Raw genomic sequence first — 26,980 nt, forward strand, 5'->3', positions numbered from 1 at the left:
TCAACATGGTTGATGTGGGTCAGATCTATGGGGCAGGAGCTGCTGTGGGGCACATGTGGGTCAGATCTATTGGGCCGGAGGTGCTGTGGGGCTGATGTAGGAAAGATCTATGGGGCAGGAGATGCTTTGGGGCAGATGTGGGTCAGGTCTATTGGGCTGGAGCTGCTGTGGGGCACTTGTGGGTCAGATCTATGAGGCAGGGGCTGCTGTGGGTCAGATCTATGGGGCAGGAACAAATGTGGGCCTGATGTTGGTCAGATTTATGGAGCAGGAGCTGCTGTGTTGCAGATGTGGGTCAGATCTATGTTGCAGGAGCTGATGTGGGGCAGATGTAGGGCATATCTATGGGGCAGGAGCTGCTGTGAGGCTGATGGGTGTTAGATCTATGGGGAGGAGCTGCTGTGGTGCAGATGTGGGTCACATCTATGGGGCGGGAGATGCTGTGTGGCTGATGTGGGTCAAATCTATGGGGCAGGAGCTGCTTTGGGGCTGATGGTGGTTAGATCTATGGGGCAGGAGCTGCTGTGAGGCGCATGTGGGTCAGACCTATGGGGCAGGAGCTGCTGTGGGGCGCATGTGGGTCAGATCTATGGGGCAGGAGTTGCTGTTGGGCAGATGTGGGACATAACTATGGGGCAAAATCTGCTGTGGGGCTGATGCGGGTAGGATCTATGAGACAGGAGCTGCTGTGGTTCAGATCTATGGGGCAGGAGCAGCTCTGGGGCACATGTGGGTCAGATCTATGTGTTAGGAGCTGCTGTCGAGATGATGTGGGTCAGATCTTTGGGTAGGAGCTGCTGTGGGGCAGATCTGGGTAAGATGTATGGGGCAGGAGCTGCTGTGGGTCAGATGTGGGTCAGATCTATGGGGCAGGAGCTGCTGTGGGGCAGATGTGGGTCAGATCTATGGGGCAGGAGATGCTGTGGGGCAGATGTGGGTCAGATCTATGGGGCAAAGGCTGCTGTGTGGCAGATGTGGGTCAGATCTATGGGGCAGGAGCTGCTGTGGGTCAGATGTGGGTCAGATCTATGGGGCAGGAGATGCTGTGAGTCAGATGTATGAGGCAGGAGCTGCTGTGGGGCAGATGGGGGTCAGATCTATGGGGCAGGAGCTGCTGTGGAGCAGATGTGGGTCAGATCTATAGGTCAGGAGCTGCTGTGGCTGATGTGGGCCAGTTCTATGGGGCAGGAGATGCTGTGAGTCAGATATATGAGGCAGGATCTGCTGTGGGGCAGATGGGGGTCAGATCTATGGGGCAGGAGATGCTGTGCTGCACATGTTGGTAGGGTCTATTGGGCAGGAGCTGCTGTGGGGCAGATGTGGGTCAGATCTATGGGCAGGAGCTGCTGTGGGGCTGATGTTGGTCAGATCATTGGGGCAGCAGCTGCTGTGGAGCAGATCTGGGTAAGATCTATGTCGCAGGAGCTGCTGTGGGGCAGACGTGGCACATATCTATGGGGAAAAATCTGCTGTGGGGCTGATGTGGGTCAGATCTATGGGGCAGGATCTCCTGTGGGGCTGATGTGGGTCAAATCAATGGGGCAGAGCTGCTCTGGGGCACATGTGGGTCAGATCTATGGAGCAGGAGCTGCTGTGGGGCAGATTTGAATCAGATCTATAGGGCAGGAGCTGCTGTGGGTCAGATCTATGGGCAGGAGCTGCTGCGGGGCACATGTGAGTTAGATCTATGGGGCAGGAGATGGTGTGGGGCAGATTTGGGTCAGATGTATGGGTCAGGAGCTGCTGTGTTGCTGATGAGGGTCAGATCTATGGGGCATGGGCTGCTGTGGTTCAGATCTACGGGACTGGAGCTGCAGTGGAGCACATGTGGGTCAGATCTATGGGGTAGAAGCTGTTGTGGGGCTGATGGGGGTCATATCTATAAGGCAGGAGCTGCTGTGGGGCTGACTTGGGTCAGATCTATGGGGCAGGAGCTGCTTTGGGGCTGATGGTGGTTAGATCTATATGGCAGGAGCTGCTGTGGGGCACATGTGGGTCAGACCTATGGGGCAGGAGCTGCAGAGGGGATGATGTAGGTCAGATCTATGGGGCAGGAGTTGCTGTGGGGAATATGAGGGACATATCTATGGTGCAAAATCTGCTGTTGGACTGATGTGAGTCAGATCTATGAGTTTGGAGCTGCTGTGGGGCACATGTGGGTCAGATCTATGGGGCAGGAGATGCTGTGGGGCTGATTTGGGTCAGATCTATGGGGCAGGAGATGCTGTGGGTCAGATCTATGGGGCAGGAGCTGCTGTGGGGAACATGTGGGTCAGGTCTATGGGGCAGGAGCTGCTGTGGGCACATGTGGGTCACACTGGGACCCATATGGGGACAAAGGGAGACATCATAGAGACTCATAGGGACCTATTGGGACCAATAGGGACCCAAAGAGAGACATAGAGACCCCATAGAAACCCATGGAGACCCCATAGAGGCACAAAGTGACACATAGAGGGACACCAAGACCCATAGAAACCAGATAGAGACTCCATATAGACACATAGGAACACATAGAGACCCACTGGGACAGTGAGACCACATATAGACTCATAGGGACACATTAGGAGCCATTAAGACCCATAGGGACACATAGGACGACTTTGAAAATTATAGATACCCAAAGGAAGACATTTGGGCCCAGAGAAAACCATAAGAGACCCCATAGAGACCCCATAGGGGCACATAGCAACCCATAGGGGGGACATTGGGACACGTAGGGAAACATTGTGACCCATAGGGAGACACTGGGACCCATATGGGGACATTGGGACACATAGGGACCCCTGGACTACAGTGGGGGACAGCCAGACCCATAGAGACACATAGAAACCCCGCTGAGACCCATAAGAGACCCCATAGAGGCACATAGGGACCACATTGAAACCCATAGATAGCTATAGGAAGATATTTGGGCCCAGAGATACCCATAAGAAACCACATACAAGCACATAGCAACCCATAGGGGGGACATTGGGACAGATAGTGACCCATAGGGGGACATTGGGACACATAGGTACACATAGGGAGACACTGGGACCCATAGGGGGACATTGGGACACATAGTGAACCCATGGATTAAAGTGGGGGACAGTCAGATCCATCGAGACACATAGGGACCCTGCTGAGACCCATAAGAGACCCCATAGAGGAACATAGCAACCCATAGGGGGGACATAGGGACACATAGGGACACACCGTGACCCATGAGGAGACACTGGATCCCATAGGGGGACAATGGGACACATAAGGACCCCATGGATTACAGTGGGGGACAGTGAGACCCATAGAGACACATAGGGAACCCGCTGAGACCCATAAGAGACCCCATAGAGGCACATAGGGACCTAATGTAACCCATAGATACCCACAGGGAGACATTTGGGCCCAGAGCTATCCATAAGAGAGCCCATTGAGGCACATAGCAACCCATAGGGGGGACATTGGGACACATAGTGACCCATAGGGAGACACTGGGACCCATATGGGGATATTGGGACACATAGGGACCACATGGATTACAGTGGTGGACAGTGAGACCCATAGAGACACATAGGGACTTCGTTGAGACCCATAAGAGACCCCATAGAGGCACATAGGGACCACATTGAAACCCATAGATACCCTTAGGAATACATTTGGGACGATAGTTACCCATAAAAGACCCCATAGAGACCCCATAGAGGCACATAGCAAACCATAGTGGGGACATTGGGACACATAGGGACCCCATAGAGAGACATAGAGACACATAGGGACCCATTTAGAGGCATAATAACCCCATAGAGACCTATAGAAACAGCTAGAGACCCATAGGGAAACATTGGGACCCATAGGGGCTGTATGGGAGATTGGTAATCACAGCCTGAACCTCTGATTAATCAGCTGAGGCAAGTGTGGGGTCAGCTGCGGGAGCACAGGTGAGAGTAATGGAGCTGTGCTCCCGGGAGGGCTGGAGCTCGACTCCACCTCCTCTGAGACCTCATTTAAGGGCTGACCCTCACTCGAGCCGCTTTCCATTATCTTTCCGAGCTCCCTGTTACCGGGTGAGGTCCCAGAAGACTGGAGGCTTGCCAACGTGACTCCCATTTCCAAGCAAGGTTGTCAGGAGGATCCGGGCAACTCCAGGCCTGTTAGCCTGACCTCGGTGCCAGGGAAGGGAATGGAACGAATTGTCTTGAGGGAGATGACAGATGCGGCAGGTGTGGGATGAGCAGGAGATCAGACCTAGCCAGCATGGGTTCGTGAAGGGCAGCTCCTGCTTGACCAATCTGATCTCCTTCTACGATCCTGTGACCCATCTGATGGATGAAGGAAAGAAAGAAAGGCTGTTGATGTGCTCTACTTGGACTTCAGCAAAGCCTTCACAACTGTCTCCCATGCTATTCTCCTACAAAAGCTGGCAGCCCTTTTCCAACCTTGAGAATTCTGTGATTCTGTGAGGCAGCATCTCTTGGACATCGCTCTGCAGTGAAGACCGCCCCAGCTTCCTCAGCGAAGGCATCACCACTGGTGAGTTTCTCTCTCGCTTAGAACCTCTGTATATTTATACCATCTTTGTTACCATCTGTATAGTTACCACCTAGACAGGGGGACATAGAGAGACACTGGGACCCCTAGGGACCCATAGAGATCCAGAGGAAGACATTGGGACCCATAGAGAGACACTGGGACCCATAGGGACACATAGAGAGACACTGGGACCCATAGGGACACATAGAGAGACACTGGGACCCATAGGGACACATAGAGACCCATAGACAGTCATTGGGAGCCATAAGGATAAATTGAGACCCATAGAGACCCCATTGAGACACATAGTGCCTCAAAGAAACCCATAGCGACCCCATAGTCACCCATAGCGCCCCATAGGAACACAAAGATACCCCATAGAGCCCCATAGACACCCCATAGTGACCCATAGGGGCCCAAAGAGACCCCATAGCACCCCATAGCTACTCCATAGTGCCCCATAGCAGCCCATGGAGCCTCATAGACACTCCATTGTGCCCCACAGCACCCCATTGCACCCCATAGGGACCCATAGACACAGCATACTGCTCCATAGAGCCCCATAGACACCCCATAGTTCCCCACAGCACCCCATAGCAGCCCACAGTGCCCCATAGACACCACATAAGGCCCTACAGCCACAACATAGAGCCCAATTGAACCAAATAGACACCCCATATCTCCCCATAGTGCCTGTAGACACCCCATAGAGCCCCATAGAGACCCACTGAACCCCATGCAGACCCCATAGAGCCCCACAGACAACCCATAGATCCCCAAAGACACCCCATAGACTCCCCATAGAGCCCCATAGGGACCTCATAGCGGCCCATAGCGACCCCATTCTTCCGCATAGAGCCCCATAGCAAACCATAGAACCCCATAGTCACCCATAGCGCCCCATAGGATCCCAAGGATCCATCAAAGCACCCCATAGCCACCCTACAGCACCGCATAGCCACCCCATAGAGCCCCATAGACACCACATAGTTACCCATAGTGACCCATAGCAGCCCAAATCACCCCATAGCACCCCACAGCTACTCCATAGTGCCCCATAGCAGCCCATGGAGCCTCATAGACACTTCATTGTGCCCCACAGCACCCCATTTCATCCCATAGTTCCCCAAAGCACCCCATAGCAGCCCACAGTGCCCCATAGACACCACATAAGGCCCTACAGCCACACCATAGAGCCCAATTGAACCACATAGACACCCCATATCGCCCCATAGTGCCTGTAGACACCCCATAGAGCCCCATAGAGACCCACTGAACCCCATACAGACCCCATGCAGATCCCATAGAGCCCCACAGACAACTTATGGATCTCCAAAAACACCCCATAGACTCCCCATAGAGCCCCATAGGGACCTCATAGCGCCCCATAGAGACCCCATTCTTTCGCATAGAGCCCCATAGCAAACCATAGCACCCCATAGTCACCCATAGCGCCCCATAGGAACCCAAGGATACACCAAAGCACCCCATAGCCACCCTACAGCACCGCATAGCCACCCCATAGAGCCCCATAGACACCACATAGTGGCCCATAAGGGCCCAAAGAGGCCCCACAGCACCCCATAGCTACTCCATAGTGCCCCATAGCAGCCCATGGAGCCTCATAGGTATTCCCTTGTGCCCCACAGCACCCCATTGCACCCCATAGGGACCCATAGACACAGCATACTGCTCCATAGAGCCCCATAGACACCCCGTAGTTCCCCACAGCACCCCATAGCAACCCACAGTGCCCTATAGACACCACATAAGGCCATACAGCAACACCATAGAGCCCAATTGAACCACATAGACACCCCATATCGCCCCATAGTGCCTGTAGACACCCCATAGAGCCCCATAGAGACCCACTGAACCCCATACAGACCCCATGCAGACCCGATAGAGCCCCACAGACAACCCATAGATCCCCAAAGACTCCCCAGAGACTCCACATAGAGCCCCATAGGGACCTCATAGCGCCCCATAGAGACCACATTCTTCTGCATAGAGCCCCATAGCAAACCATAGCACCCCATAGTCACCCATAGCGCCCCACAGGAACCCAAGGATACCCCAAAGCACCCCATAGCCACCCTACAGCACCGCATAGCCACCCCATAGAGCCCCATAGACACCACATATTGACCCATATCGCCCCATAGGGGCACAAAGAGACCCCAAATCATCCCATAGCTACTCCACAGTGCCCCATAGCAGCCCATGGAGCCTCATAGACACTCCCTTTTGCCCCACAGCGCCCCATTGCACCCCATAGGAACCCATAGACACCCTATACTGCTCCATAGAGCCCCATAGCACCCGATAGTGCCTCACAGCACCCCATAGCAAAACATAGTGCCACATAGACACCACATAAGGACATATAGCCGCACCATAGAGCCCCATAGACATCCCATAGAGCCCCGTAGGTGACCCATTTTGCCCCATAGAGCTCCCATAGCCACCCATAGAAACTCATTTTGCCACATAGACACACCATAGCGTTCTATAGACACCCCATAGAAACCTCAGAACGACCCATAGAACCCCATAGAGCTCCATAGGCACCCCATAGAGCCCCATAGAGAACCCATAGAGGCACATAGCAACCCATAGAGGGGACATTGGGACACATAGGGACACATAGTGACCCATAGGGAGACACTGGGACCCATAGGGGGACATTGGGACACATAGAGACCCCATGGATTGAGGTGGGGGACAGTGAGACCCATAGAGGCACATAGGGACCACATTGAAACCCATAGATACCCATAGGAAGACATTTGGGCCCAGAGATACCCATAAGAGACCACATAGAGACCCCATAGAGGTACATAGCAACCCATAGTGTGGACATTGGGACACAGAGGGACCCCATGGAACATAGTGGGGGACAATGAGACCCATAGAGACACATAGGGACTCCGCTGTAACCCTTAAGAGACCCCATAGAGGCACATAGGGACGTAATGTAACCTATGGATACCAATAGGTAGATATTTTGGCCCAGAGATACTCATAAGAGACCCCATGGAGACACTTAGCAACACATAGGAGGGACATTGGGACACATAGGGACACATTGTGACCCATAGGCTGACACTGGGACCAATAGGGGGACATTGGGACACATAGGGACCCCATGGATTTCAGTGGGTGACAGTGAGACCCATAGAGACACATAGGGACCTCGCTGAGACCCATAAGAGACCCCATAGAGGCACATAGGGACCGCATTGAAACCCATAGGTACCCATAGGAATACATTGGGCAGGAAATTGAGCTTTTGGGGCAGGAGATGGCACTTGTGGGGCGTAAGGTGGAACTTATGGGGCAGGAGGTGGAACTTGTGGAGCAGGAGGTGGTACTTGTGGGGCGGGAGGTGGCACTTCTGGGGCAGGAAATGGAGCTTTTAGGGCAGGAGGTGGAACTTGTGCAGAAGGAGGTGGTATTTGTTTGGTGGAAATTGGAAATTGTTGGGAGGGAAGAGGTACTTGTGGGGCAGGAAGTGGCTCTTGTGGGGCAGGAGCTGGCACTTGTGGGGCAGGCGGTGGCAATTGTGGGTCAGGAGGAGGAAGTTGGTCAGTCAGTGACACTTGTGGGGCAGGAGGTGGATTATTTGGGGGGGAGGAGGCAGTGGTGTGGACAAATGTGGCACTTGTGGGGCATGAACTGGCACTTGTGGGGCAGGAATTGGCACTTGTGGGGCAGAAGGATGTCTTTGTCGGTCAGGAGGTGGCACTTGTGAGCAGGAAGTGGATGATGTAGTGCAGGAGCTGGCACTTGTGAAGCATGAGCTGGCACATGTGGGGCAGGAATTGGCACTTGTGGGGCAGGTGGTGGCAATTGTTGGGTGGGAGGTGGACGATGTGGGGCAGGAGGTGGCACTTGTGGAGCAGGAGGTGGAAGTTGCATTGCAGGATTTGGCATTTGTGGGTTGGGAGTTGGCACTTGTGGGGCATGAGGTGGAATTTGTGGGGTGGTAGGTGGAACATGTGGGGCAGGAGCTGGCACTTGTGGGGCAGGATGTGGCACACGTTGCCAGGAGTCGGCACTTGTGTGGCGGGATGTTGAAGTTGTGGGGCGGGAGGTGGCACTTGTGGAACAGGTATTGTCACTTGTTGGGGAGGAGGTGGATGATGTGGGGCAGGAGGTGGCACTTGTGGGGCAGGAGGTGGCACTTGTGGGGCAAGAGGTGGCACTTGTGGGGCAGGAATTGGCACTTGTGGGGCAGGAGGTGGATGATGTGGGGCAGGAGGCTGTCTTTGTGGGGTTAGAGGTGGCACTTGTGGGGCAGGAAGTTGATGATGTGGGGCATGAGCTGGCATTTGTGAAGCATGAGCTGGCACTTGTGTAGCAGGAATTGGCACTTTTGGGGCAGGAGGTGGAACTTGTGGGGTGGGAGATGGAATTTGTGGGGTGGGAGGTGAAACTTGTAAGGCAGGAGTTGGCACATGTGGGGGGGGAAATGGCACTTGTGGGGCAGGAAATGGCACCAGTGGGGTAGGATTTGGAACCTGTGGGGTAAGAAATGGCACTTGTTGGGCAGGAGGTGGCACTTGTGGGGCGGAAGTGGAACTTGTATGTCATGTGGCCACAATTGTTGGGCGGGAGGTGGCACTTATGGGACAGGAGGTGACAATTGTGGGGCGGGAGGTGGAAGTTGTGGGGCGGGAGGTGGCACCTGTGGGGCTTGAGGTGGATCTTTTTGTGCAGGAGGTGGCGCTTGTGGGGCTGGAGTTGGATGATGTGGAGCCGGAAATTTGTAGGGCACAGGTGGATGTTGTGGGGCATGATTAGGCACTTATGGGGCTGGAGGTGGCACTTGTGGGGCGGAAGTGGAACTTGTGCGACAGGAAGTGGAAACTGTTGTGGTGGGAGTTGGAAGTTTTGAGGCAGGAGGTGGCACTTGTGGGGCAGGAGATGTAACTTGAGGGGCAGGAGGTGGCACTTGTGGGGCGGGAGATGTAACTTGTGGGGCAGGAGGTGGCACTTGTGGGGTGGGAGGTAGATGATGTGGGGCAGGAGGTGGCACTTGTGGAGCAGGAGTTGGAAGTTGCAGAACAGGATTTGGCACTTGCGGGGCAGGAGGTGGCACTTGTGTGGCGGGATGTTGAAGTTGTGGGGCGGGAGGTGGCATTTGTGGGGCTGGAACTGGCTCTTGTGGGCCGTGAGGTAGAAGTTGTGGGGCTGAAAATGGCACTTGTGGGGCAGGAGTTAGCACATGTAGGACAGGAGGGGGCATAGTGGGGCAGGAGCTGGCACTTCAGGGGAGTGAGCTGGCACTTGTAGGGCATGAATTGGCACTTGTGGTGCAGGGGGTGGATGATGTGGGGCAGGAGGTGGTCGTTGTGGGGCAGGAGGTGGATGATGTGGGACAGGACCTGGCACTTGTGGGGCATGAGCTGGCACATGTAGGGCAGGATTTGGCACTTGTGGGGCAGGAGGTGGCACTTGCTGGGTGGGAGGTGGACGATGTGGGGCAGGAGTTGGCACTTGTGGGGCAGGATGTGGCACACGTTGGGCAGGAGTCGGCACTTGTGTGGCGGGATGTTGAAGTTGTGTGGCAGGAGGTTGCACTTGTGGGTCAGGAGGAGGAAGTTGCGGTCAGTGACACTTGTGGGGCAGGAGGTGGATTATTTGGGGGGGGAGGTGGCAGTGGTGTGGCAAAATGTGGCACTTGTGGGGCAGGAGCTGGCACTTCAGGGGAATGAGCTGGCACTTGTAGGGCAGGAATTGGAAATGTGGGGCATGAGGTGGATGATGTGGGGCAGGAGGTGGTCATTGTGGGGCAGGAGGTGGATGATGTGGGGCAGGAGGTGGTCATTGTGGGGCAGGAGGTGGATGATGTGGGGCAGGAGGTGGTCATTGTGGGGCAGGAGGTGGAACTTGTGGGGCAGGAGGTGGAATTTGTGGCGTGGTAGGTGGCACTTGTGGGACAGGAACTGGCACTTCTGGGGCGGGAGGTGGAAGTTGTGGGGCAGGAAATGGCACTTGTGGGGCAGGAGTTGGCACATGTGGGACAGGAGGTGGAACCTGTGGGGTAAGAAATGGCAATTGTTGGGCAGGAGGTGGCACTTGTGGGGCGGGAAGTGGATGATGTGGTGCAGGAGCTGGCACTTGTGAAGCCTGAGCTGGCACTTGTGGGGCAGGAGGTGGAAGTTGTGAGGCAGGAGGTGGAAATTGTGGGGCGGAATGTAAAGTTGTGGGGCAGGAGGTGGCACTTGTGGGTCAGGTGTTGGCACTTGTGGGGCAGGAGATGCAACTTGAGGGGAGGGGGTGGAAGTTGAGGGGCAGGAGGTGGCACTTGTGGGGAGGGGTGTGGCACTTGTGGGGCTGGAGGTGGCACTTGTGGGGCAGGAGGTGGATGATGTGGGGCAGGAGTTGGCACTTGTGGAGCAGGAGGTAAAAGTTGCGGGGCAGGATTTGGCACTTGTGGGGCAGGATGTGGCACACGTTGGGCAGGAGTTGGCACTTGTATGGCGGGATGTTGAAGTTGTGGGGCAGGAGGTGGCATTTGTGGGGCTGGAACTGGCTCTTGTGGGGCAGGAGGTGGAAGTTGTAGGGCAGGAAATGGCACTTGTGGGGCAGGAGGTGGCACTTGTGGGGCAAGAAATGGCACTTGTGGGGCAGGAGTTGGCACTTGTGGGTCAGGTGGTGGCACTTGTGGTGTGGGAGGTGGCACTTGTGGAATTGGAATTGGCACTAGTGCGGCAGAAGGTGGAAGTTGTGGGGAAGTATTTGGCACTTGTGGGGCAAGAGGTGGCACTTGTGGGGCAGGAGGTGGTCCTTGTGGGACGAGAGGTGGCACTTGTTGGGCAGGAGGTGGAACTTATGGGGCGTTACGTGGAAGTTGTGGGGCGGGAGGTGGCACCTATGGAAATGGAGATGGCACTAGTGGGGCAGGTAGTGGCACTTGTGGGGTGGGATATGGAACTTATGGGGCAGGAGGTGGAAGTTGTGGGGCTGGACGTGGCACTTGTGGGGCGGGAGTTGGCATTTTGGGGAGGGTGGTGGCACTTGTTGGGCAGGAGGTGGCACTTGTGGGGCAGGAGTTGGCACTTGTGGGGCAGGAGGTGGCACTTATGGGACGTTACGTGGAAGTTGTGGGGCAGGACATGGCTCTTTTTAGGCAGGAGGTGGAACTTGTGAGCCAGGAGATGGAAGTTGTAGGGCGGGAGGTGGCACTTGTGGGGCAGGAGGTGGAAGTTGTGGAGCGGGAGGTGGAAGTTGTAGGGCGGGAGGTGGCACTTGTGGGGCAGGAGTTTGCAGTTGTGTGTCAGGAGGAGGAAGTTGGGCAGTCAGTGACACTTGTGGGGCAGAAGCTGGCACTTCAGGGGAATGAGCTGGCACTTGTGGGGCAGGAATTGGCATTTGTGGGGCAGGAGGTGAATGATGTGGGGCAGGAGGCTGTCTTTGTGGGGTTGGAGGTGGCACTTGTGGGGCAGGAAGGTGATGATGTGGGGCATGAGCTGGCATTTGTGAAGCATGAGCTGGCACTTGTAAGGCAGGAATGGGCACTTGTAAGGCAGGAGGTAGCACTTGTGGGGCGGGATGTGGCACTTGTGGGGCAGGAGGTGGCACTTGTGGGGCAGGAGGAGGCTGTTGTTGTGCGGGAGGTGGGACTTGTGTAACAAGAGGTGGAAATTGTGCGGTGGGATGTGGCACTTGTGGGGCAAGGGGTGGCACTTGTGAGGCAGAAGGTGGCACTTGTGGGGCAGGATGTGGAAGTTGTGGGTCAGGAGGTGACATTTGTGGAACAGGAGGTGGATGATGTGGGGAAGGAGGTGGATGATGTGGAACAGTAGGTGGCACCTGTGGGGCAGGAGTTGGCACTTATGGGGCAGGAGATGGTATTTGTTGTGCAGTAGGTGGCACTTGTGGAGTGGGAGAAGGAAGTTGTGGGGCAGGAGGTGGCAATTGTGGGCCGGGAGCTGGAAGTTGTGGGTCGGGAGGTGGCACTTGTGGTGCAGGAGGTGGCACTTGTGGGGCGGTTGGTGGATGATGTGGGGCAGGAGTTGGAACTTGTGGGGTAAGGGTTGGAACTTGTGGGGTGGGAGGAGGCACTTGTGTGGCGGGGGGTGGCAATTGCTGGGTGGGAAGTGGCAGTTGTGGGGCAGTAGGTTGAAGGTTTGGGGCAGGAGGTGGCACTTGTGGGGTGGAAGGTAAGAAGATTTGGGGTGTGACGTGGAAGTAGTGGGGCGGGAGGTGGCACTTGTGGGGCGGGAGGTGGCACTTGTTGGGCAGGAGTTGGCACTTGTGTGGCTGGAGGTTGAAGTTGTGGGGCGAGAGGTAGCACTTGTGGGGCAGGAGCCGGCACTTGTGGGGCAGGAGTTGGCACTTGTGGGTCAGGTGGTGGCACATGTGGGGCGGGGGTCGACGTTGTGGGGCAAGAGGTGGAACTTGTGGGGCAAGAGGTGTAACTTGTGGGGCAGGAGGTGGCTATAGAGGGGCGGGAGGTGGCACTTGTGGGGCGGGAGATGGCACTTGTTGGGCGGGAGATGGCACTTGTGGGGCGGGAGATGGCACTTGTGGGGCGGGAGATGGCACTTGTGTGTCTGGAGGTTAAACTTGTGGGGTGGGAGGTGGCACTTGTGGGGAAGGAGGTGGCACTTGTGGGGCACGAGGTGGCAAATGTGGTGCAGGAAATTGCACTTGTGGGGCAGGAGTTGGCACATGTGGGTTTGGAGGTGGCACTTGTGGGGCAGGAGGTGGATGATGTGGGGCAGGAGCTGGCAATTGTGAAGCATGAGCTGGCACTTTTAGGGCTGGAATTGGCACTTGTGGGGTGGGAGGTGGATGATGTGTGGCAGGAGGTGGATGTTGCGTGGCAGGATTTGGCCCTTGTGGGGCAGGACGTGGCACTTGTGGAGCGGGAGGGGGCACTTATGGGGCCTGAGGTGGCACTTGTAGGGCAGGAGGTGGCATTTGTGGGGCGGGAGGTGGAAGCTGTGAGGCAGGGGGTGGCACTTGTAAGGCAGGAGGTAGAACTTGTGGGGCAGGAGTTGGCACTTGTGGGGCGCGAGTTGGCACTTGTGGGGTAGGTAGTTGCATTAGTGGGTCAGGTGGTGGCACTTGTGGGTCAGGTGGTGGCACTTGTGGGGCGGGATGTGGAAGTTGTGGGGCATGAGGTGGCACTTGTGGGGCGGAAGTTGACACTGTTGGGGTGTGAGGTGGCACTTGTGGGGCGGAAGGTGGCACTTGTGGGCAGGAGGTGACACTTGTGTGGCAGGATGTGGCACTTGTGCGTGGGAGGTGGCACTTGTGAGGCACGAGGTGGCACTTGTGGGGCAGGATGTGGCATTCTTGGGTTGGGAGGTGTAAGTTGTGATGCAGGAGGTGGTACATGTGGGGCGGGAGGTGGAAGTTGTGATGCAGGAGGTGGTACATGTGGGGCGGGAGGTGGAAGTTGTGATGCAGGAGGTGGTACATGTGGGGCGGGAGGTGGAAGTTGTGATGCAGGAGGTGGTACATGTGGGGCGGGAGGTGGAAGTTGTGATGCAGGAGGTGGTACATGTGGGGCGGGATGTGGCACTCGTGAGCAGGGAGGTGGCACTTGTGGAACTTGTAGCAGGTGTAACTTGTCGGGCAGGAGGCGGCTCTTGTGGGGCTGGAGATTGATGTTGTGGGTCAGGAGGTGGCACTTGTGGGGCAGGAGGTGGATGATGAGGGGCAGGATCTGGCACTTGTGAAGCATGAGCTGGCACTTGGGGGGCAGGAATTGGCACTTGTGGGGCAGGAGGTGGCACTTGTTGGATGGGAGGAGATTGATATGGGGAAGGAGGTGGCAATTGTGCGGTTCGAGGTGGCACTTGTGGAGCAGGAGATGGAAGTTGAGGGGCAGGAGTTGGCACTTGTGGCTCGGGAGGTGGCACTTGTGGGTCGGGAGGTGGCACTTGTGAGGCGGGAGGTGGCACTTGTGGGGCAAAATGCAACACTTGTGGGGCAGGAGTTATAACTTGTAAGGCAGGAGGTGGAAGTTGTGGAACAGAAGGTGGCACTTGTGGGGCGGGTGGTGGCACTTGTGGGGCGGGATGTGGCACTTGTGGGGCGGGAGGTGGGACTTGTGGGGCCAGAGGTTGAGGTTGTGGTTCGGGAGGTGGCACTTGTGGAGCAGGAGCCTACACTTGTGGGGCAGAATGTGGCACTTGTAAGGCAGGACGTTGAAATTGTGGAGCAGGTTGTGGCACTTGTGGGGCAGGAGGTGGAAATTGTGGGGCAGGAGGTGGTAATGGTGGGGCAGGAGGTCGCACTTGTGGGCCAGGAGTTGGAAGTTGTGGGGCGGGATGTGGAAGTTGTAGGGCGGGAGGTGGCACTTGTGGGGCGGGAGTTGGAAGTTGAGTGACGGGAGGTGGCACTTGTGGGGCAGGTTGTGGAAGTTGTGGGTGGGAGGTTGCACTTGTGAGACAGGAGGTGGCACTTGTGGGGCGGGAGGTGGAAGTTGTGAGGCAGGAGGTGGCACTTGGGCAGATTGTGTCACTCGTGGGCAGGGAGGTTGCACTTGTGGGGCAGGAGGTGAAAGTTGTGGGGCAGGAGGTGGCATTTGTAAGGCGGGAAGTGGCACTTGTGGGGCAGAAATTGGCACTTCTGGGGCAGGAGGTGGCACTTGTGGGGCAGGAGGAGGCACTTGTGGGGCAGGAGGAGGCCGTTGTTGGGCGGGAAGTGGAAGTTGTGGGGTGGGAGGTGGCACTTGTGGGGCTGGATGTGGAAGTTGTGTGGCAGGATTTGACACTTCTGGGGCTGCAGGTGGCACTTGTGGGGTGGGTGGTAGAACTTGTGGGGGGTGAGGTGTAACTTGTGGAGCGGGAGGTGACAACTGTGGGACACGAGGAGGCACTTGTGGGTCGGGAGGTGGCACTTTTAAGGCGGGAGGTGGCAGTTGTGGGGCGGGAGGTGGAAGTTGTGCGGCACGATTTAGCACTTGTGTGGCTGGAGGCGGCACTTGTGGGGCGGGAGGTGGCACTTGTGGGGTGGGAAATGGAACTTGTGGGGCAGCACGTGGCACTAGTTGAGCAGGAGGTGGAAATTGTGGGGCGGGAGGTGAATGATATGAGGCAGGAGGTAGCGGTTGTGGGGCAGGAGATGGCATTTATGGGGCATGAGATGGTATTTGTTGTGCAGTAGGTGGCACTTGTGGAGTGGGAGATGGAAGTTGTGGGGCAGGAGGTGACACTTGTGGGGCGGTTGGTGGATGATGTGGGGCAGGAGTTGGCACTTGTGGGGTAAGGGTTGGCACTTGTGGGGTGGGATGAGGCACTTGTGGGGTGGGGGGTGGCAATTGCTGGGTGGGAAGTGGCAGTTGTGGGGCAGTAGGTTGAAGGTTTGGGGCAGGAGGTGGCACTTGTGGGGTGGAAGGTAAGAAGATTTGGGGTGTGACGTGGAAGTAGTAGGGCGGGAGGTGGCACTTGTGTGGCTGGAGGTTGAGGTTGTGGGGCGAGAGGTAGCACTTGTGGGGCAGGAGCCGGCACTTGTGGGGCAGGACGCGACAAATGTGGTGCAGGAAATGGCACTTGTGGGGCAGGAGTTGGCACTTGTGGGTCAGGTGGTGGCACATGTGGGGCGGGGGTCGACGTTGTGGGGCAAGAGGTGTAACTTGTGGGGCAGGAGGTGGCTATAGAGGGGCGGGAGGTGGCACTTGTGTGGCGGGAGGTGGCACTTGTGGGGCAGGAGATGGCACTTGTGGAGCAGGAGGTGGAAGTTGCACGTCAGGATTTGGCACTTGTGGGGCGGGAGATGGCACTTGTGGGGCGGGAGATGGCACTTGTGGGGCGGGAGATGGCACTTGTGTGTCCGGAGGTTAAACTTGTGGGTTGGGAGGTGGCACTTGTGGGGCAGGAGGTGGCAAATGTGGTGCAGGAAATGGCACTTGTGGGGCAGAAATTGGCACTTCTGGGGCAGGAGGTGGCACTTGTGGTGCGGGAGGTGGCACTGATGGGGCAGGAAATTGAGCTTTTGGGGCAGGAGATGGCACTTGTGGGGCGTAAGGTGGAACTTATGGGGCAGGAGGTGGAACTTGTCGAGCAGGAGGTGGTACTTGTGGGGCGGGAGGTTGGAGTTGTTGGGCAGGAGGTGGCATTTTGAGGCAGAAGGTGGCATTTGTGTGGCAGGAGGTGGCAATTGTGGGGCACGAGTTGGAAATTGTTGGGCAGGAGGTGGAAGTTTTGGGGCAGGGTTTGGCAGTTGTAGGGCGGGAGGTGGCACTTGTGGGCCAGGAGGTGGAAGTTGTAGGGCAGGAGGTGGCACTTGTGGGGCGGGAGGTGGCATTTCTGGGGCAGGAAATGGAGCTTTTAGGGCAGGAGGTGGAACTTGTGCAGAAGGAGGTGGTACTTGTTGGGCGGAAATTGGAACTTGTTGGGAGGGAAGAGGTACTTGTGGGGCAGGAAGTGGCTCTTGTGGGGCAGGAGCTGGCACTTGTGGGGCAGGAGCTGGCACTTGTGGGTCAGGAGGAGGAAGTTGGTCAGTCAGTGACACTTGTGGGGCAGGAGGTGGATTATTTGGGGGGGGAGGTGGCAGTGGTGTGGAATAATGTGGCACTTGTGGGGCAGGTGGTGGCACTTGTTGGGTGGGAGGTGGACGATGTGGGGCAGGAGGTGGCACTTGTGGAGCAGGAGGTGGAAGTTGCATTGCAGGATTTGGCATTTGTGGGTTGGGAGTTGGCACTTGTGGGGCATGAGGTGGAATTTGTGGGGTGGTAGGTGGAACATGTGGGGCAGGAGCTGGCACTTGTGGGGCAGGATGTGGCACACGTTGCCAGGAGTCGGCACTTGTGTGGCGGGATGTTGAAGTTGTGGGGCGGGAGGTGGCACTTGTGGAACAGGTATTGTCACTTTTGGGGGAGGAGGTGGCACTTGTGGGGCAAGAGGTGGCACTTGTGGGGCATGAGCTGGCACTTGTGGGGCAGGAATTGGCCCTTGTGGGGCAGGAGGTGGATGATGTGGGGCAGGAGGCTGTCTTTGTGGGGTTAGAGGTGGCACTTGTGGGGCAGGAAGTTGATGATGTGGGGCATGAGCTGGCATTTGTGAAGCATGAGCTGGCACTTGTGAAGCAGGAATTGGCACTTTTGGGGCAGGAGGTGGAACTTGTGGGGTGGTAGGTGAAACTTGTAAGGCAGGAGTTGGCACATGTGGGGGGGGAAATGGCACTTGTGGGGCAGGAAATGGTACCAGTGGGGTAGGATTTGGAACCTGTGGGGTAAGAAATGGCACTTGTTGGGCAGGAGGTGGCACTTGTTAGACGACAGTTGGAAATTGTGGGGCAGGAGGTGGCACTTGTGGGGTGGGAGGTGGAACTTGTGGGGCGGGATATGGTACTTATGGGGCAGGAGTTGACACTTTTGGGGCAGGAGACAGATGTTGTGGGGCTGGACATGGCACTTGTGGGGCGGGATTTGGATGATGTGGAGCTGCAGCTGGCACTTGTGGGGCAGGAGGTGGAAGTTGTTGGACGTTACGTGGAAGTTGTGAGGCGGAAGGTGGCTCTTTTGAGGCAGGAAGTGGCACTTGTGGGCCTGGAGATGGAAGTTGTGGGGTGGGATGTGGTAGATGTTGGGCGTGAGGTGGCACTTGTGGGTCGGGAGGTGGCACTTGTGGGGCAGGAGGTGGAAGTTGTGGAGCGGGAGGTGGAATTTGTGGGGCGAAAGGTGGCACTTGTGGGGCAGGAGGTTGCATTTCTGGGGCAGGAGGTGGCACTTGTGGGGCGGAAATTGGAACTTGTTGGGAGGGAAGAGGTACTTGTGGGGCAGGAAGTGGCTCTTGTCGGGCAGGAGCTGGCACTTGTGGGACAGGAGTTGGAATTTGTGGGGTGGTAGGTGGAACATGTGGGGCAGGAGTTGGCACTTGTGGGGCAGGAGGTGGCACTTGTGGGGCATGAGCTGGCACTTGTGGGGCAGGAATTGGCACTTGTGGGGCAGGAGGTGGATGATGTGGGGCAGGAGGCTGTCTTTGAGCGGTTGGAGGTGGCACTTGTGGGGCAGGAAGTTGATGATGTGGGGCAGGAGCTGGCACTTGTGAAGCATGAGCTGGCACTTGTGGCTCGAGAGGAGCTGGACTTGCAGGGTGACAGGTGGCACTTGTGGGGCGGGAGGTGGCACTTGTGGGGCAGGAGGTGGAAGTTGTGGGGCGGTAGGTTGCACTTGTGCGTGGGAGGTGGATGTTGTGGGGCAGGAAATGGCACCTGTGGGGCAGGAGGTGGCGCTTTTGGGGGAGGTGGTGGCATTTGTTGGGCGAGAGGTGAAACTTATGGGGCAGGAGGTGGCACTTGTAGGTCAAGAGGTGGAACTTGTTGGGCAGGAGGTGACACTTGTGGGGCAGGAGGTGTCAGTTGTTTGGTGGGAGGTGGCACTTGTGGGGCAGGTGGTGTCAGTTGTTTGGAGGGAGGTGGCACTTGTGGGGCAGGAGTTGGCACTTGTGGGGCAGGAGATGGACTTTGTGGGGCAGGAGGTGGCACCTGTGAGGCAAGAGCTGGCACCTGTGGGGCAGGAGCTGGCACTTGTGGGGCAGGAGCTGGCACTTGTGGGGCATGAGCTGGCACTTGTAAGGCAGGAATTGGCACTTGTGGGGCAGGAGGTGGTTGATGTGGGGCAGGAGGCTGTCTTTGTGGGGTTGGAGGTGGCACTTGTGGGGCAGGAAGTTGATGATGTGGGGCAGGAGCTGGCATTTGTGAAGCATGAGCTGGCACTTGTGAAGCAGGAATTGGCACTTGTGGGTCAGGTGGTGGTACTTCTGGGGCAGGATCGGGCACTTGTGGGGCAGGATGTGGAAGCTGTGGGACGGGAGGTGGAAGTTATGGGGTGGGAGGTGGAAGTTGTGGGGCAAGAATTGGCAATTGGGGGGAAGAAGTGGCAGTTGTGGGGCAGAGGGTGGCACTTGTACGGCAGGAGGTGGCACTTGTGGGACAGGACGTGGCAATTGGGAAGGACGTGGCAATTGTGGGGTGGGAGGTGGCACTTGTGGGGCAGGAGGTGGCACTTTTGGGGCAAGAGGAGGCTGTTGTTGGGCGGGAGGTGGGACTTGTGTAACAAGAGGTGGAAATTGTGCGGTGGGATGTGGCACTTGTGGGGCAAGGGGTGGCACTTGTGAGGCAGAAGGTGGCACTTGTGGGGCAGGAGGTGGAAGTTGTGGGTCAGGAGGTGACATTTGTGGAACAGGAGGTGGATGATGTGGGGCAGGAGGTAGCAATTTTGGGCCGGGACGTGGCACTAGTGGGGCGAGATGTTGCAATTGTTGGGCGGGAGGTGGCACTTTTGAGGCATAAGGTGAAAATTGAGGGACATGAGGTGGCACCTGTGGGGCAGGAGTTGGCACTTGTGTGGTAGGAGGTGGCAATTGTGGGGCAGGAGCTTGCAGTTGTGAGGCGGGATGTGGAAGTTGTGGGGCGGGTTGTGGCAGCTGTGGGGCTGGAGGTGTCACTTGTGCAGCGGGAAGTGGTACTTGTAAGGCAGGAAGTAGCACTTGTGGGGCAGTGTGTGGCACTTGAGGGGCGGGAGGTGGCACTTGTGGGGCAGATGATGACACCTGTGGGGCGGGAGGTGGATGTTTTGGGGAAGGAGGTTGAAGTTGTGGGGAGGGTGGAGGCACTTGTGGGGTGGGAGGTGGCACTAGTGGGGCAGGAGTTGGCACTTTTGGGCTGGGTCATAGCACTTGTTGGGCAGAGGTTGGCACTTGTGGGGCAGGAAATGTTACTTGTGGGGCAAGAAGTGGCTCTTGAAGGGCAGGAGGTGGCACTTGTGGGGCAGGAGTTAATTCTTGTGGATCTGGAGGTGGCACTTGTGGGCCTGGAGGTTGCACTTGTGAGGTGGGAGGTGGAAGTTGTGGGGCGGGTGGTGGCAGTTGTGGGGCTGGAGGTATCACTTGTGCGGCAGGAAGTGGCACTTGTGGAGCAGAAGGTGGCACTTGTGGGGAGGAGGTGACACTTGAGGGGCAGGAGCTGGCACTTGTGGGGCAGAAGTTGGCACATGTGGGTCGGGAGGTGGCACTTGTGGGTCAGGAGTTGGATTTGTGGGGCGGGTTGTGGCACATGTGGGTCGGGAAGTGGCACTTGTGGGGCGTGAGGTGGAAGTTGTGGGGCGGCAGGTGGCAATTGTGGGTCAGGAGGAGGCATTTGTGAGGCAGGAGGTGGATGATGTGGGGCAGGAGGTGGCACTTGTGCGGCAGGAGGTGGCACTTGTGGGGAAGTAGGTAGCAGTTGTGGGGCAGGAGGTGGCACTTGTGGGGCAGGAGGTGGCACTTGTGGGGCAGGAGGAGGCACTTGTGGGGCAGGAGGAGGCACTTGTGGGGCAGGAGGAGGCACTTGTGGGGCTGGAGGAGGCCGTTGTTGGGCGTGAAGTGGAAGTTGTGGGGTGGGAGGTGGCACTTGTGGGGCAGGAGGTGGTATTTGTTGTGCAGTAGGTGGCACTTGTGGAGTGGGAGATGGAAGTTGTGGGGCAGGAGGTGACACTTGTGGGGCGGTTGGTGGATGATGTGGGGCAGGAGTTAGCACTTGTGGGGTAAGGGTTGGCACTTGTGGGGCGGGAGGAGGCACTTGTGTGGCGGGGGGTGGCAATTGCTGGGTGGGAAGCGGCAGTTGTGGGGCAGTAGGTTGAAGGTTTGGGGCAGGAGGTGGCACTTGTGGGGTGGAAGGTAAGAAGATTTGGGGTGTGACGTGGAAGTAGTGGGGCGGGAGGTGGCACTTGTGGGGCGGGAGGTGGCACTTGTTGGGCAGGAGTTGGCACTTGTGTGTCTGGAGGTTGAAATTGTGGGGCGAGAGGTAGCACTTGTGGGGCAGGAGCCAGCACTTGTGGGGCAGGACGCGGCGAATGTGGTGCAGGAAATGGCACTTGTGGGGCAGGAGTTGGCAATTGTTGGTCAGGTGGTGACACATGTGGGGCAAGGGTCGACGTTGTGGGGCAAGAGGTGTAACTTGTGGGGCAAGAGGTGTAACTTGTGGGGCAGGAGATGGCTATAGAGGGGCGGGAGGTGGCACTTGTGGCAGACATTCACAGTTGTGAGGCAGGAGGTGGCACTTGTGCGTGGGAGGTGGAGTTTGTGGAGAGGGAGGTGGCGCTTGTGGGGCAGGAGGTGGCACTTGTGGGGCAGGAGGTGGCACTTGTGGGTCAGGTGGTGGCACTTGTGGGGGGGGGTGACACTTGTGAGGCATGAGGTGTAACTTGTGGGGCACGATGTGGCACTTGTGCGTGGGAGGTGGAGTTTGTGGAGAGGGAGGTGGCGCTTGTGGGGCGGGAGGTGGCACTTCTGGGGAGGAGGTGGAACTTGTGGGGCGGGAGGTGGCAATTGTGGGCAGGGAGGTGGCACTTGTGGGGAGGAGGTGGAACTTGTGGGGCGGGAGGTGACACTTGTGGGGCAGGATGTGGCACTTGTGCGTGGGAGGTGGAATTTGTGGGGCGGGAGGTGGCACTTGTGGGGCGGGAGGTGGCACTTGTGGGGCAGGATGTGGCATTCTTGGGGCGGGAGGTGTAAGTTGTGATGCAGGAGGTGGTACATGTGGGGCGGGAGGTGTAAGTTGTGATGAAGGAGGTGGTACATGTGGGGCAGGAGGTGGAAGTTGTGATGCAGGAGGTGGTACATGTGGGGCGGGAGGTGTAAGTTGTGATGCAGTAGGTGGTACATGTGGGGCGGGATGTGGCACTCGTGAGCAGGGAGGTGGCACTTGTGGAACTTGTAGCAGGTGTAACTTGTCGGGCAGGAGGCGGCTCTTGTGGGGCTGGAGATTGATGTTGTGGGTCAGGAGGTGGCACTTGTGGGGCAGGAGGTGGATGATGAGGGGCAGGAGCTGGCACTTGTGAAGCATGAGCTGGCACTTGTGGGGCAGGAATTGGCACTTGTGGGGCAGGAGGTGGCACTTGTTGGATGGGAGGTGGTTGATATGGGGAAGGAGGTGGCAATTGTGCGGTTCGAGGTGGCACTTGTGGAGCAGGAGATGGAAGTTGCGGGGCAGGAGTTGGCACTTGTGGTTCGGGAGGTGGCACTTGTGGGGCAGGAGGTGAATGATGTGGGGCAGGAATTGGCACTTGTGGGTCGGGAGGTGGCACTTGTGAGGCGGGAGGTGGCACTTGTGGGGCAAAATGCAACACTTGTGGGGCAGGAGTTATAACTTGTGGGGCAGGAGGTGGAAGTTGTGGAACAGAAGGTGGCACTTGTGGGGCGGGTGGTGGCACTTGTGGGGCGGGATGTGGCACTTGTGGGGCGGGAGGTGGGACTTGTGGGGCCAGAGGTTGAGGTTGTGGTTCGGGAGGTGGCACTTGTGGAGCAGGAGCCTACACTTGTGGGGCAGAATGTGGCACTTGTAAGGCAGGACGTTGAAATTGTGGAGCAGGTTGTGGCACTTGTGGGGCAGGAGGTGGAAATTGTGGGGCAGGAGGTGGTAATGGTGGGGCAGGAGGTCGCACTTGTGGGCCAGGAGTTGGAAGTTGTGGGGCGGGATGTGGAAGTTGTAGGCCGGGAGGTGGCACTTGTGGGGCGGGAGTTGGAAGTTGAGTGACGGGAGGTGGCACTTGTGGGGCAGGTTGTGGAAGTTGTGGGGCGGGAGGTTGCACTTGTGAGACAGGAGGTGGCACTTGTGGGGCGGGAGGTGGAAGTTGTGAGGCAGGAGGTGGCACTTGGGCAGATTGTGTCACTCGTGGGCAGGGAGGTTGCACTTGTGGGTCAGGAGGAGGAAGTTGGTCAGTCAGTGACACTTGTGGGGCAGGAGGTGGATTATTTGGGGGGGAGGAGGCAGTGGTGTGGACAAATGTGGCACTTCAGGGGAATGAGCTGGCACTTGTGGGGAAGAAATTGGCACTTATGGGGCAGGAGGATGTCTTTGTTGGTCAGGAGGTGGCACTTGTGGGGCAGAAGGTGGATGATGTGGGGCAGGAGCTGGCAATTGTGAAGCATGAGCTGGCACTTTTGGGGCAGGAATTGTCAGTTGTGCGGCAGGAGTTGGCACTTGTGGGGCAGGATGTGGCACACGGGCAGGAGTTGGCACTTGTGTGGTGGGATTTTGAAGTTGCTGGGCGGGAGGTGGCACTTGTGGGGCTGTAAGTGGCAGTTATAGGGCTGGAGGTGGCACTTGTGGAATTGGAGTTGGCACTAGTGGGGCAGGAGGTGGAAGTTGTGGGGAAGTATTTGGCACTTGTGGGGCAAGAGGTGGCACTTGTGGGGCAAGAGGTGGCACTTGTGGAGCAGGAGGTGGCATTTGTGGAGCATGAGTTGACACTTGTGGGGCAGGAGGTGGCACTTGTGGGGCAGGAGGTGGAACTTGTGGGGCGGGATGTGGCACTTGTGGGATGCGAGGTGGCACTTGTGGGGCAGGAGGAGGCTGTTGTGGGGCAGGAGCTGGCACTTGTGGGGCATGAGCTGGCACTTGTGGGGCAGGAATTGGCACTTGTGGGGCAGGAGGTGAATGATGTGGGGCAGGAGGCTGTCTTTGTGGGGTTGGAGGTGACACTTGTGGGGCAGGAAGTTGATGATGTGGGGCAGGAGCTGGCATTTGTGAAACATGAGCTGGCACTTGTGAAGCAGGAATGGGCACTTGTAAGGCAGGAGGTGGAACTTGTGGGGCGGGATGTGGCACTTGCGGGATGCGAGGTGGCACTTGTGGGGCAGGAGTTGGCACTTGTGGGTCAGGTGGTGGTACTTCTGGGGCAGGATCGGGCACTTGTGGGGCAGGATGTGGAAGCTGTGGGACGGGAGGTGGAAGTTATGGGGTGGGAGGTTGAAGTTGTGGGGCAAGAATTGGCAATTGTGGGGCAAGAAGTGGCAATTGTGGGGCAGAGGGTGGCACTTGTACGGCAGGAGGTGGCACTTGTGGGACAGGACGTGGCAATTGGGAAGGACGTGGCACTTGTGGGGCAGGAGGTGGCACTTGTGGGGCAGGAGGTGGCACTTGTGGGGCAGGAGGAGGCTGTTGTTGGGCGGGAGGTGGGACTTGTGTAACAAGAGGTGGAAATTGTGCGGTGGGATGTGGCACTTGTGGGGCAAGGGGTGGCACTTGTGGGGCAAGGGGTGGCACTTGTGAGGCAGGAGGTGGAAGTTGTGGGTCAGGAGGTGACATTTGTGGAACAGGAGGTGGATGATGTGGGGCAGGAGGTAGCAATTTTGGGCCGGGACGTGGCACTAGTGGGGCGAGATGTTGCACTTGTTGTGCGGGAGGTGGCACTTTTGGGGCATAAGGTGAAAATTGAGGGACATGAGGTGGCACTTGTGGGGCAGGAGTTGGCACTTGTGTGGTAGGAGGTGGCAATTGTGGGTCAGGAGGAGGTATTTGTGAGGCAGGAGGTGGATGATGTGGGGCAGGAGGTGGCACTTGTGGGGCGGGAGGTGGCTCTTTTGAGGCAGGAGGTGGCACTTGTGGGCCAGGAGATATAAGTTGTAGGGCGGGAGGTGGCACTTGTTGGGGGGGTGGTGGCAATTGTGGGTCACGTAGTGGCACTTCTGGGTCAGGAGGTGGTACTTGTGGGGTGGGCGGTGGCACTTGTGGGGCAGGAGGTGGCACTTGTGGGGCAGGAGGAGGCACCTGTGGGGCAGGAGGAGGCCGTTGTTGGGCGGGAAGTGGAAGTTGTGGGGTGGGAGGTGGCACTTGTGGGGCTGGATGTGGAAGTTGTGTGGCAGGATTTGACACTTCTGGGGCTGCAGGTGGCACTTGTGGTGTGGGTGGTAGAACTTGTTGGGGGTGAGGTGTAACTTGTGGAGCGGGAGGTGACAACTGTGGGACAGGAGGAGGCACTTGTGGGTCGGGAGGTGGCACTTTTAAGGCGGGAGGTGGCAGTTGTGGGGCGGGAGGTGGAAGTTGTGCGGCACGATTTAGCACTTGTGTGGCTGGAGGCGGCACTTGTGGGGCGGGAAATGGAACTTGTGGGGCGGGAGGTGGCACTTGTGGGTCAGGAGTTGGATTTGTGGGGCGGGTTGTGGCACTTGTGGGGCGGGAGGTGGCACTTGTGGGGCGTGAGGTGGAAGTTGTGGGGCGGCAGGTGGCAATTGTGGGTCAGGAGGAGGCATTTGTGAGGCAGGAGGTGGATGATGTGGGGCAGGAGGTGGCACTTGTGGGGCAGGAAGTGGCACTTGTGTGGCAGGAGGAGGCACTTGTGTGGCAGGAGGAGGCACTTGTGGGGCAGGAGGAGGCTGTTGTTGGGCGGGAAGTGGAAGTTGTGGGGTGGGAGGTGGCACTTGTGGGGCTGGATGTGGAAGTTGTGTGGCAGGATTTGACACTTCTGGGGCTGCAGGTGGCACTTGTGGGGTGGGTGGTAGAACTTGTGGGGGGTGAGGTGTAACTTGTGGAGCGGGAGGTGACAACTGTGGGACAGGAGGAGGCACTTGTGGGTCGGGAGGTGGCACTTTTAAGGCGGGAGGTGGCAGTTGTGGGGCGGGAGGTGGAAGTTGTGCGGCACGATTTAGCACTTGTGTGGCTGGAGGCGGCACTTGTGGGGCGGGAGGTGGCACTTGTGGGGCGGGAAATGGAACTTGTGGGGCAGCACGTGGCACTAGTTGAGCAGGAGGTGGCACTTGTGGGGCGGGAGGTGAATGATATGAGGCAGGAGGTAGCGGTTGTGGGGCAGGAGGTGGCACTTATGGGGCAGGAGATGGTATTTGTTGTGCAGTAGGTGGCACTTGTGGAGTGGGAGATGGAAGTTGTGGGGCAGGAGGTGACACTTGTTGGGCGGTTGGTGGATGATGTGGGGCAGGAGTTGGCACTTGTGGGGTAAGGGTTGGCACTTGTGGGGTGGGAGGTGGCACTTGTGGGGCAGGAGGTGGCACTTGTGGGGCATGAGCTGGCACTTGTGGGGCAGGAATTGGCACTTGTAAGGCAGGAGGTGGAACTTGTGGGGCGGGATGTGGCACTTGCGGGATGCGAGGTGGCACTTGTGGGGCAGGAGTTGGCACTTGTGGGTCAGGTGGTGGTACTTCTGGGGCAGGATCGGGCACTTGTGGGGCAGGATGTGGAAGCTGTGGGACGGGAGGTGGAAGTTATGGGGTGGGAGGTGGAAGTTGTGGGGCAAGAATTGGCAATTGTGGGGCAAGAAGTGGCAATTGTGGGGCAGAGGGTGGCACTTGTACGGCAGGAGGTGGCACTTGTGGGACAGGACGTGGCAATTGGGAAGGACGTGGCACTTGTGGGGTGGGAGGTGGCACTTGTGGGGCAGGAGGCGGCACTTGTGGGGCAGGAGGAGGCTGTTGTTGGGCAGGAGGTGGGACTTGTGTAACAAGAGGTGGAAATTGTGCGGTGCGATGTGGCACTTGTGGGGCAAGGGGTGGCACTTGTGAGGCAGAAGGTGGCACTTGTGGGGCAGGAGGTGGAAGTTGTGGGTCAGGAGGTGACATTTTGAGGCAGAAGGTGGCATTTGTGTAGGTAGGTTGAAGTTGTGGGGAAGAGGTGACACTTGAGGGGCAGGAGCTGGCACTTGTGGGGCAGAAGTTGGCACATGTGGGTCGGGATGTGGCACTTGTGGGTCAGGAGTTGGATTTGTGGTGCAGGAGGTGGCACTTGTGGG

This window comes from Coturnix japonica, chromosome 25 (assembly GCF_054131305.1).
Source record: "Coturnix japonica strain WE chromosome 25, WE-NBRP24, whole genome shotgun sequence".
Taxonomy (NCBI): domain Eukaryota; kingdom Metazoa; phylum Chordata; class Aves; order Galliformes; family Phasianidae; genus Coturnix; species Coturnix japonica.